This window comes from Leiobunum rupestre, chromosome 10, assembly GCF_980474605.1.
Source record: "Leiobunum rupestre chromosome 10, qqLeiRupe1.1.hap1, whole genome shotgun sequence".
Taxonomy (NCBI): domain Eukaryota; kingdom Metazoa; phylum Arthropoda; class Arachnida; order Opiliones; family Sclerosomatidae; genus Leiobunum; species Leiobunum rupestre.
In genome coordinates, this window is record NC_143393.1 from 52,575,135 (window position 1) to 52,587,413 (window position 12,279).

The window sequence follows — 12,279 nt, forward strand, 5'->3', positions numbered from 1 at the left end:
AAAAAATGTTACCAAGTCTCCATTTCGAGATGATTTTGGATTTATAAAATATAAGGAAATTTTAATAAAAAATAATATCGTACGAAGATATTAATGAAAGCACGCAAAATGCCTGAGAAAATAAATTTAAATGGAAATATGTTTCGAAAAATCCTTCAATACTAAATACCCTAAGGAAATTATCATTTAAAATAAAATACTAAATACTCTAAGGAAATTATCATTTAAAATAAAATACTAAATACTATAAGGAAATTATCATTTAAAATAAAATACTAAATACTCTAAAGAAATTATCATTTAAAATAAAATACTAAATACTCGAAAGAAGTTATCATTTAAAATAAAGTACTAAATACTCTAAGGAAATTATCATTTAAAATAAAATACTACATACTCTAAAGAAATTATCATTTAAAATAAAATACTAAATATTCTAAGGAATTTATCATTTAAAATAAAATACTAAATACTCAGAGGAAATTATCGTTTAAAATAAAATACTAAATACTCTAAGGAAATTATCATTTAAAATAAAATACTAAATACTCTAAGGAAATTATCATTTAAAATAATATACTAAATTCTCTAAAGAAATTATCATTTAAAATAAAATACTAAATAATCTAAGGAAATTATCATTTAAAATAAAATACTAAATACGCTAAGGAAATTATCTTTTAAAATAAAATACTAAATACTCTAAGGAAATTATCAGTTAAAATTAAGACCTAAATAATCTAAGGAAATTATCATTTAAAATAAAATACTAAATACTCTATGGAAATTATCATTTAAAATAAAATACTAAATACTCTAAGGAAATTATCATTTAAAATAAAATACTAAACACGCTAAGGAAATTATCATTTAAAATAAAATGCAAAATACTAAAAACAAATTATGTAATATAATATACTTCATTTTAAGAATTTAAAATAAAAAATACCCATTGTTGATGCTGAGCATAATAACGAAACACTGGTGAATGCTTTAGTTAAAGTCATTTATTTAAAAATATTTCTATGTTATGTCTCTAGGTAATTTATGGATATTTCATGAGTTCTAAGACATGACGTGGAAATTTTACTTATTATAAAAATTAAATTCATCTTTGAAATATCAATTTTAAAAAAATACTCGTAAAGAGTGTATGAACTTCCATATTTAAGATGGATCAACTAATTCCACATTTCTTCCACCAGGTTTAACAGACGCTTGGGATGATTGGCGTTATAGTTACGTTAAAAATTAGCCTTAGCACGGGTTAGCAGATATTATTTTAATTTAGTTCATTTTCCCTTTAAGGAAAAGTTTTTTTAAATAAAACAATGAATACATAACTCTATCGGAGATAATTCAAATGATATTATATATTTTCAAAATTTAAATAGATTTTGAAAACTGCAATGTGAGTTAATCTGTGCGAGCTTATCTGTCAACACATTTAACTTTTCAGGTTTAATATTTCTAAAAAGCCATTATGTTGTTCATTAAAGTATGTATCCCATTTTAATAAAAACATTCGTTTTTTCAGATGTCACAGATTTTTGGATGACACTGCAACGGTCATTTCTCCAGCAAAAAGGTAAATCAATATTTTCGTATTTTTGTAGTGTTACACATACATTGATGTTTGCAATTAATATAAATTTTCATTACAAACAACACATTTTTAACGCTTACATAGCACATAAATATCTTCCCGTTTCGGACTTCACAATTTTAAGCTAACATTAAAGAAAGAGTCGCAACAAAAAATTATCCTATATGAATAAAATTAAAAACAAAAATTCAAGTGCTGAAATTTCAAAAGAGTCATCTATTTTGTACAAAACCTAATTTAGGTTTTATTTAAAGCAACAGTCGGCTCTATCATTGCCATCTGTATTATGATAAGGCCATTGTTATGAGAGATGGCAATGAATCTATACGATTTTTTGAAAAAACGACTATACTGGAGATCGTGGTGCCATCTGTTAATGGCACAACGTCGTCAGAGAACCATAGTTTTAATTAGTATTAAAGTTAGACAACTCATACTTTACTTACAATTGTTAGTTGTTTTTAACCTTAATTATATATCCCATATCAAATATGTTGTTAAAATTACTTTAATTTAAGTTATTGGCAAATTTACAAACTAGCCAATCAACGCGAGGGGTACTTTTAAGTGTCGGCATTTTGGGTCAAACTGCAGCGTAAGCATCTTGTTTTGATTTCGATGCTAGCGACATCTGTTGATAAAAGAGCTACTTCACGTCGAGCTTTAAGTATTTTTTTACCGATTTACACCAAAAACTACCCAACAAAGAATGGTATAATAATTAATATATATATAAATATGGCAAAATTTCGAACTTCTGGTGTTAAGGCATAACACTCGAAAACGATTTCGGCCAATTATGTATAAGAAGTATCATAAATTGTAGCAGACGTCGAAAACAAGCAATTCCATTTATGTAAAACGGAAAGGGGAAATGTTTACCGCGATATGGTACAAGTGTTACATTTTCTACTACTCTATGTAACCACGGGTATATTAACCAAGCTAAGCCTATCTTTTCTCTACGCTTTTAAACCTTATTTGCGAATAGCAACAATAGATGGCGTTGTAAGAGTAACGAAATAGCGTTCGCGATATATCGGATCAAACATCTGTCGACAGATGGCGTCGAATATTCTCCATTCCGTTCCGACATCAGTGCCTCCTCGTTTCGTCAGCTTAAAAAAAACCCAGAGAGCACGGCTCAATACACCCTCTCGCTGGTGACCCTTTATTTAATTCCCGTAACATCCAGCAGGGGGCGCCATAAAAAATGGAGAAATGGGAGCGCGAGAGACCATGACCGTCGATCAATTATACCTTGGTATATATATGTAGGGAAGAAGGCGAGTTTTAATTTGTGTAAATGGATATTATTCATTTGGAAAACGGACTGCGCTGGTTGGGTATTGAGCGGGCGAAGGCCGCCTGGCTTCACGCGAGCGCGCGTGCGAAGAATAGGAACGAACAAAAGGAGCAGAAAATAATGGCTATCAGTCATAGCACCTTCGGACACCCGTTCGACTACGCCGTTCTCGGACAAAAGTGGCAATGCCTATCAACTAATTGCGCGAATTGATATTCGTACACGTATAGCCAAACCCAATTTGACGGCCCGGACAATTTATTTAACCGACTTTAGTATCCGCCAATCAGCAGCCTTTAGCCAAATGGTATCAGAAGCGTATAAAATATATCTTACGAAAGATGTGTCTAGTGGTACTTCGGGGAATTTTTTAACAAACCACGAATGCATATTACTCTGCCTATACTATACAGGGTGTCTACTAAAATATGCTCCAATGCTAATAATTCTAAATCTACTGCTAATAATTTAAAATCTACTGCTAATAATTTAAAATCTACTGCTAATAATTTAAAATCTACTGCTAATAATTCCAAATCTACTGCTAATAATTCCAAATCTGCTGCTAATAATTCAAGATCTACTGCTAATAATTCAAAATCTCTTGCTAATAATTCAAGATCTACAGCTAATAATTCAAAATCTACTGCTAATAATTTCAAATCTACTGCTAATAATTCAAGATCTACAGCTAATAATTGAAAATCTACTGCTAATAATTCGAAGTATTTTTGCTGGGAAATTAATATTGTCAGATCACATAGCTGGAGCAGGGGGTCATTTTCTGAGATAAAACTTAATGACCTTGAAATATGTCTTCAAGGTCATTCAAACTTTATCCCGTGAAAGTTGAAACGTTGAATTTAAAGAATTGGTTCCAATTAGAACAATGTGGACCGTCAGATTTGGGTCTAAATGACTTAATACCAATGTGAATTGACCAATAGGAAGCCAATAAATGTAACGTTAAAAACCCCAAGGTCAATAAGTAAAAATGTTCAATATATCACGCTTAGGTGATAATAATTAGGACTTCCCTTCGAGGGTGCTGCCCTTTAACGGAACTGCGCTTCAAGGGTGCTGTTCTTAAAGAAAACTGCTCTTGAATTGATGCTGTTCTTAAAGGGGAGTGGTCACCACCCTAAAATTGGTTTAAAACCATTTAAATGGATAGAGGACGTCCGAAAATGGTTATACAAAAATTTCATGTTAATATTTCCAGTATTTGATTTATTATTAGCAACCAGATTTCGTGTTTAATCCCCCTTGACTCGAGAATCTCAAACCGCTTGGTTGAACCTACCTGCAGCGCCATCTCATGGACGAAATATTATTTACCCCGGTTTTATCGTTTTTCAGTCGGAACTGTCCTCTGCTACGACATTCTCCTTGGCTTTTTAACCAAGTTATATTCGTAGATTGTAGGTTATCGTGTTTTTTAAATGCCTTACACGCCGCCCCTTTCTCAAATTTTGCCGCTTCACTCTTTTGGCGCTGCACGTAGGTTCAACCGCGATTTCTGAAATTTTTGAAGCCGTTTGATGTAGGTGAAAAAGTAGCGTAACTTTTTAAATACTTTTAAAATAACTATAAAATTTCAGGGACATAATCATTAATATATTTTCTATCATTCTGTAAAAAAAACCCGTAAATTTTGGTTTTGGTGACAATTCCCCTTTAAAATGAAGATGATTTATGTGTACCATATTGCTTCTTCGAAGGGAACGAGGCTACGCGTGCCAAATGAATCAGAGAGGTTAATTATCGATCAAAATAAAACTGGCTAATATTCTTGATTATTCATCACTTGATCACGTACAAGCAACATTGCTTATGTGGTCGATGGTGGTGCCTTGGGTATTAGCTCTATTTAAAAAATCTGGTAAAATTACAATTATTTTCCAGTCAGATAAATATACGGATCAATTTTTAGTCTAGTAAAATTAAAAATTATTTTAAAATCTACTAAATCTACCGATAATTTTTGAGTCTGCGAAAATTTAAAATAATTTTTAAGTCTGTTAAATCTACAGATCATTTTTGGGTCTGCTAAAATAAAAAAATATTTTCAAATCTGATAAATCTGCAAATCATTTTTGTGTCTGTGAATATTAAAAATTGTTTTCAAATCTGATAAATCTACAGATAATTTTTGAGTCTGGTAAAATTAAAAATTATTTTCAAATCTGATAAATCTACAGATCATTTTTGAGTCTAGTAAAATTTAAAATTATTTTAAAATCTACTAAACCTACAGATAATTTTTTAGCCTGCCAAAATAACAAATTATTTTCGAGTCTGACAAAAATACAAATAATTGTCCGCTCTGATAACTTTATATTTTTTTGGAATATGGTAATTTAACAAATTTTTCATACTGATAACTTTTTAATGCAAACACCTTGTACATGGGCACGTGTCTGTGGAATACGAATGTTTTAAAAGCAAAGCGCAACACCCTGTACATATAAAACGGAAGGAACTAAAACTTAAATAAGGTTCCAACATTCCCAACAGCCTCGTCGCGAGCCCTACAAATTGTAAATAAAAACCAGGACGAGGACTCGATTCCCCCCCCCCTCCTTTTAATATAGAATGTTACGAATAGCTAAGGGCGTTGGTAAGGGCGAAGGGGTCGTATGGGGGGCAGTATTGACATTGCTTGGCGTGGGGTGGCACTCTCTTAGCCAAGGGCTAGAGATGACACACGGAAAAAATGCAATTCTTTTTTTCTTTCTCTTGCATGGGCAACGCGGCAAACTTGATTCTTCCTCGCCGACCCCATCAAAGCTGCCCGCCTTCTACTCATTTTCGAGCTGCATGGAAATTTCGTGGTCAAAATGAGCTGTACATATTTTAGGGTAGATTATTTCAATTAAATGTCAATTAAATTTGAGAGTGAAAATTAAACTCTCTGACGAAATGAGTTCAGACATGCGCTCTCAGAGCGGTGTTCCAAAAATTAAACTGTAGATGAGCGTGTTTTATTTGACTCAGTGTGGTCAAAATACCCGTTTTGAACCTACAGAAGTATTCTCAAAGGAATTTATTGAGATTAAAACCTTTTAATCTCAAGAAAATCCACGGTTTTACCATAACTTCCAAAAACTTGCAAACATAAAGGTGCTAATAAATTTTTGATTATTCGTTTATTTCTACAATTTTTACTGAATTAGATTAGTTTTATCACTCTACCAGTGAAACGTAAGCCTTAGAAATATGAAGGATTTTGGAATAAAGCTTTCAAAATATTGGTTATACCACCCACCAACGCCATTTCACCAGGTAATTAACTTCACAAGTCACTAGTTGACTTAAGCCTAAGGTGGTTCCTTGGGTATTAGCTTAGCTGATCATTATTTAAAACATTTTTTAAGTAAAAAACGATAAATAAATTAATAAATTAGGTTAAGATTTTCAAGTTTAAAACATGTACTGTGATAATTCCGGTCATGAAACTACACCACTACAATTTCTAAACTATTACAACTCCCTAAACCACATTAAGGTAGAAAATTAGATTTTTTTTGTGAGTACCAGAGTGTAATGCGGTTTTAAAAAAACTAAACTCATTTCTGCTAATCATTCTTCAATCCTCCAGCTTTTCTTAAAAATCTGAGCGTAAGAATCTGAGCGCTACTCGCCATAATTCGAGCCTCGTATGAGCTGAGTGAAAATGCCCAGCCAAGGCAACCCATAATGCAATCCCTCTACCGAAAGAGGGGGGTCGTAAAATGTGAGAATTCCTTTCCCCCTTTATACGTAGGCATATACTCTCTCTCTCCCACACACACATATATATATATATATATATATATATATATATATATATGTGTGTGTGTGTGTGTGGGTAGCAGCGTCTAGCTCTTTCGAATGGTTACACCATCCAATTTGCTCTGGCGTTCGTTTTATATATTCGAATTTAGCCCGTCGTTTTTTTCCCGCGGTATACGAAGAGGCATCGTAGCCTACGGTGACGTATTTACGACTCGACGTGACCCCTATCGGAGAAGCGCGCGCGGCAATCGCGCGTGTACGTGCGTGTTTCCCGATATAATTCCTTCCCTTCCTTTTGAAATATTCGTAGAATGGTTGTGAAGGGACAGAGTGAAACAAGCCGGAATACATGTCGACCAATATCGTTGCGGTGGCAGATGGGCAGACGCGCGGAACGTGAGCGCGGACCACTCTCCCTCCAACCTCCTCCCTCCTACCTTTTACTACGCCATCTTCCGGCGATTCATTTCCACTTTTCAATGTCTAATATTAAAAATACGATTTAGTCGGGCCGATCCCGTATGTAGCTTAGAGATCGATTAAATTTTAATGGGTGGATGTTTAACAGCTGATATAGAAAGATACTTCACTTCGATCTTAGCTAAATGACAAATAACAGATACTTCACTCTTGTCTTAGCTTAACGACCAATTACAGTTACTACATTTTGATCTTAGCTGAACAACAAATTACAGATACTACACTTTGATCTTAACCAAACCACATGTTAAAAATACTACATTTTGATCTTAGCTAAACGACAAATTAATGATACTACACTTTGATCATAGCTATACGTCAAATTACAGATACTACACTTTGATCATAGCTAAAGGTCAAATTACAGAAACTACATTTTGATCATAACTAAACGACCAATAACAGAGAGTACACTTTGTTCTTAGCTAAAGGTCAAATTACAGATACTACATTTTGATCTTAGTTAAACGACAAATAATAGATAATACATTTTGATCTTAGTTAAACGACCAATTAAATATACAACATTTTGATCTTAGTTAAACGACCAATTAAATATACTACATTTTGATCTTAGTTAAACGACCAATTAAATATACTACATTTTGATCTTAGTTAAACGACCAATTAAATATACTACATTTTGATCTTAGTTAAACGACCAATTAAATATACTACATTTTGATCTTAGTTAAACGACCAATTAAATATACAACATTTTGATCTTAGTTAAACGACCAATTAAATATACTACATTTTGATCTTAGTTAAACGACCAATTAAATATACTACATTTTGATCTTAGTTAAACGACCAATTAAATATACAACATTTTGATCTTAGTTAAACGACCAATTAAATATACAACATTTTGATCTTAGTTAAACGACCAATTAAATATACTACATTTTGATCTTAGTTAAACGACCAATTAAATATACTACATTTTGATCCTAGCTAAACGACAAATTAAATATACTACATTTTGATCTTAGTTAAACGACCAATTAAATATACTACATTTTGATCTTAGTTAAACGACCAATTAAATATACTACATTTTGATCTTGGTTAAACGACCAATAAAATATACTACATTTTGATCCTAGCTAAACGACAAATTAAATATACTACATTTTGATCTTAGTTAAACGACCAATTAAATATACTACATTTTGATCTTAGTTAAACGACCAATTAAATATACTACATTTTGATCCTAGCTAAACGACCAATTAAATATACTACATTTTGATCTTAGTTAAACGACCAATTAAATATACTACATTTTGATCCTAGCTAAACGACAAATTAAATATACTACATTTTGATCTTAGTTAAACGACCAATTAAATATACTACATTTTGATCTTAGTTAAACGACCAATTAAATATACTACATTTTGATCCTAGCTAAACGACAAATTAAATATACTACATTTTGATCTTAGCTAAACGACCAATTAAATATACTACATTTTGATCTTAGTTAAATGACCAATTAAATATACTACATTTTGATCCTATCTAAACGACAAATTACAAATACTACATTTTGATAGTACTCAGATTTGACTGTGACATCTTGGCTATAGCTCAGAATGAAATAGGAATTTTTACAAAGCTTGGACAGTCTAACAAAAATGCCACTCGAATCAATCCGCGAGGGAGCAGCACGGGCATTGGAAGACCCGAATACGTCTAGTAGAGGCTATTTTTCTATCATGGGAGTACAGTTTTCCCTGAAGCGATCTGAGAGCGCTTGCAGCGGCTCAATGGAAAACGATATGAATTTTTTCCCTTAATTTTTTTTCGTTCATGTAAAAAAACACGTTTTTTTCAAAAGGTATGTTACAGAATTTGTACCAAAACAAACACAGCAAAGAAAGCTATATCAATTTATGTTTTACTAACGCTATCTCCCGGCAACGGATAAAATTTGGTGGCGCCCTCATTTGTCCGTTAATGTAAGCAATTAAGGTGCAATTTAAGTATAATTATTAGCAATACTTTGTTTAATATTAAGTATTTAACTATAATACTAATTTAATAAGAATCTTTTAAGCTGTTAATCATAATAATCCGAAAAATATTAAATATTTTAACTAAGTTCTAAATAACGAAGCACCTTTAAAGTTTATAGAAATCGACAACAGATGTCATAATCATCACTATACTTCTTAAAAACTGTTCGAGTTTCTAACTGGATAATTTCGTTAAGGCGGCATATTATAAGATTAATAATCAGCTAGGCTAATACCCAAGGCACCAACCTAGGGCCTAGGCCCAAGTCATCTAGTGACTTATAATGCCTTTAAACAGGTGGCCGGGTTACAACGCGTAGGAGGGTGGTGGCAAGCCCTTCATGCCACGCGAGCCAACAGCTCCCTACATTAACTATTACCGTTAGCCTCGACAAGTTTTTATGGGAAGGGGAAACCGAAGAACTCGTTGGAAAATCCCTCTAACCAGCGGGGAGTGAACTTGCAAACTCAAGGCGGAAGGAGTAGAACCGAGTTTTCACCCAGTGCCACATGTTGGGATTGAACCCAGCTCCTCTTGCTACGAGGTGAAAGCGCTAACTACTCCGCCACCCCACCGTTAGAAGTTCATTTAGATATAAGTGGATTAGGTACGTGTTACTAATTTACTAATTATCATACAAAAAACACATTTTCCACTTTTTGATCGTACAGTGTACCTTCTATTTAAAAGCGGCGCGCGGCGCACGCTCGATTGCGCGTGATTAATTAGAACCCTCCTAGTGTCGCGTGGCTCCATCTTCAGCAGTGTCTGAGTTAAAATGTTCATTATTGACTTAAATGACTAAAGTATCAAAATCGGAATCATAAAAAAAACCTTCGTTCATCATTTTGGGGCATGACCAATCCGTGATATCGCATTTTGTAAGGGCGAGGGGGTTATATGTGGGAAAAGGTGATCTTTCATGGAAGAAACGTTACCCCGAGGGGCTTCGGTAACAAATTTCGCGGTGACTGACAGCGTAGTTCGTAAAATTTTCGCGTATTTCGATTTTTGGCCGCTCGATAGAAATTCGCTTCTGGCCATTTTTGGGGGAAAGAGTTCTAAAGCTCTATTTCAGACGCGTGCTCGAGTTTCATTCTTTCCACAAATATCTGGCGAGCGTAGATTCGCTTTGCCCTAGGACACGGCGGAGTTTCACGCTTGGACGGTACGTTGTTCGCGCTCCATGTCGCCGACGACCAATTCACCTACAACGCGAAATACAATCAGGTATACGTACCACAAGTGCGTGGAAGTAACCTAATCCAAATCTCTCTTATTGCATTTGATGTACGTCTTCGCATCGCGAACCCCACGATTCTACCACGACAATGCCCCTAGTACTTTCTATCTCTATTACCAGTATATAATATTATGTCTTACGATCGAAGTTCCCTCGCTAGTTCCCTCTGATTTTTCAAAATATGTTTTGGATGATATTCTCAGGTGACCTGTGACGACCTTACTAAAGTAGTTACGGGCCACCACAGATGAGTAAACATTAAACAGGTTAAGGTGCCCCTTCTAGAGGATGACTTTACTCTAAGAGTTTGAAAGGTGTATAATTAGTGTATACACAACATGTACACCGCTTTCCACTGAATTTTACTGTAAAAAGTATGTTATTTTACACCGAACTTGAATTTGTTAGGTCTTAAGTGTTGGAAAAGGTTCTTAAACAACAACATCTATGCAGAAAGTTTCAAAAAAATGTGCAAACATTTTAAGGAGTTGTAGGGGTGAGTTGAGAAGTATGCCAGTTTTTTCCCATTTACCTACGATGAAAAAAAATTCTGGAAATCTCGAAATACAGGAGAAATATTATAAATATTTTCAAAATTTCTGGAAATCAAGAAATACAGGAGAAATTTTTGGAAATCCAGAGAAATCCAAAAGAAAATTAGAAATCTAGAGAAATCCAAAATAATATTAGAAATCTAGAGAAATACAAAATAATATTAGAAATCTAGAGAAATCCAAAAGAATATTAGAAATATCGAGAAATCCAAAAGAATATTAGAAATCTATAGAAAACCAAAAGAATATTATAAATCTCGAGAAATCCAAAACAATATTTGAAATCTCGAGAAATCCAAAAGAATTTTAGAAATCTCGAGAAATCCAAAAGAATTTTAGAAATCTCGAGAAATTCAAAGAAATATTGGAAATCTAGATAAATAAACAGAAATAGTTTCGTTATTTCTGGAAATCTAGAAATACATTAACTAGAAATATTAGAAATCTAGAAATGCATTAACTAGAAATATTAGAAATCTAGAAATGCATTAACTAGAAATATTAGAAATCTAGAAATGCATTAACTAGAAATATTAGAAATCTAGAAATGCATTAACTAGAAATATTAGAAATCTAGAAATGCATTAACTAGAAATATTAGAAATCTAGAAATGCATTAACTAGAAATATTAGAAATCTAGAAATGCATTAACTAGAAATATTAGAAATCTAGAAATGCAATAACTAGAAATATTAGAAATCTAGAAATGCATTAACTAGAAATATTAGAAATCTAGAAATGCATTAACTAGAAATATTAGAAATCTAGAAATGCATTAACTAGAAATATTAGAAATCTAGAAATGCATTAACTAGAAATATTAGAAATCTAGAAATGCATTAACTAGAAACATGCATTAACTAGAAATATTAGAAATCTAGAAATGCATTAACTAGAAATATTAGAAATCTAGAAATGCATTAACTAGAAATATTAGAAATCTAGAAATGCATTAACTAGAAATATTAGAAATCTAGAAATGCATTAACTAGAAATATTATAAATCTAGAAATGCATTAACTAGAAATATTAGAAATCTAGAAATGCATTAACTAGAAATATTAGAAATCTAGAAATGCATTAACTAGAAATATGCATTAACTAGAAATATTAGAAATCTAGAAATGCATTAACTAGAAATATTAGAAATCTAGAAATGCATTAACTAGAAATATTAGAAACCTAGAAAAACATTAGAAATATTAAAAATCTAGAAACACATTAGAAATATTAAAAATCTAGAAACACATTAGAAATATTAAAAATCTAGAAATACATTAAGAATAT

General features: G+C 32.4%; 1 long non-coding RNA gene across 1 annotated transcript in view; it reads left to right on the plus strand.

Moving 5' to 3' along the window:
• Positions 1-12,279, plus strand: part of LOC149926186 (uncharacterized) — a 79,421-nt gene that overhangs the window by 39,373 nt on the left and 27,769 nt on the right. Inside the window, exon 2 of the long non-coding RNA XR_016477037.1 lies at positions 1,538-1,588. This is a non-coding gene — a long non-coding RNA (uncharacterized LOC149926186). The remainder of the gene's footprint in view (positions 1-1,537; positions 1,589-12,279) is intronic.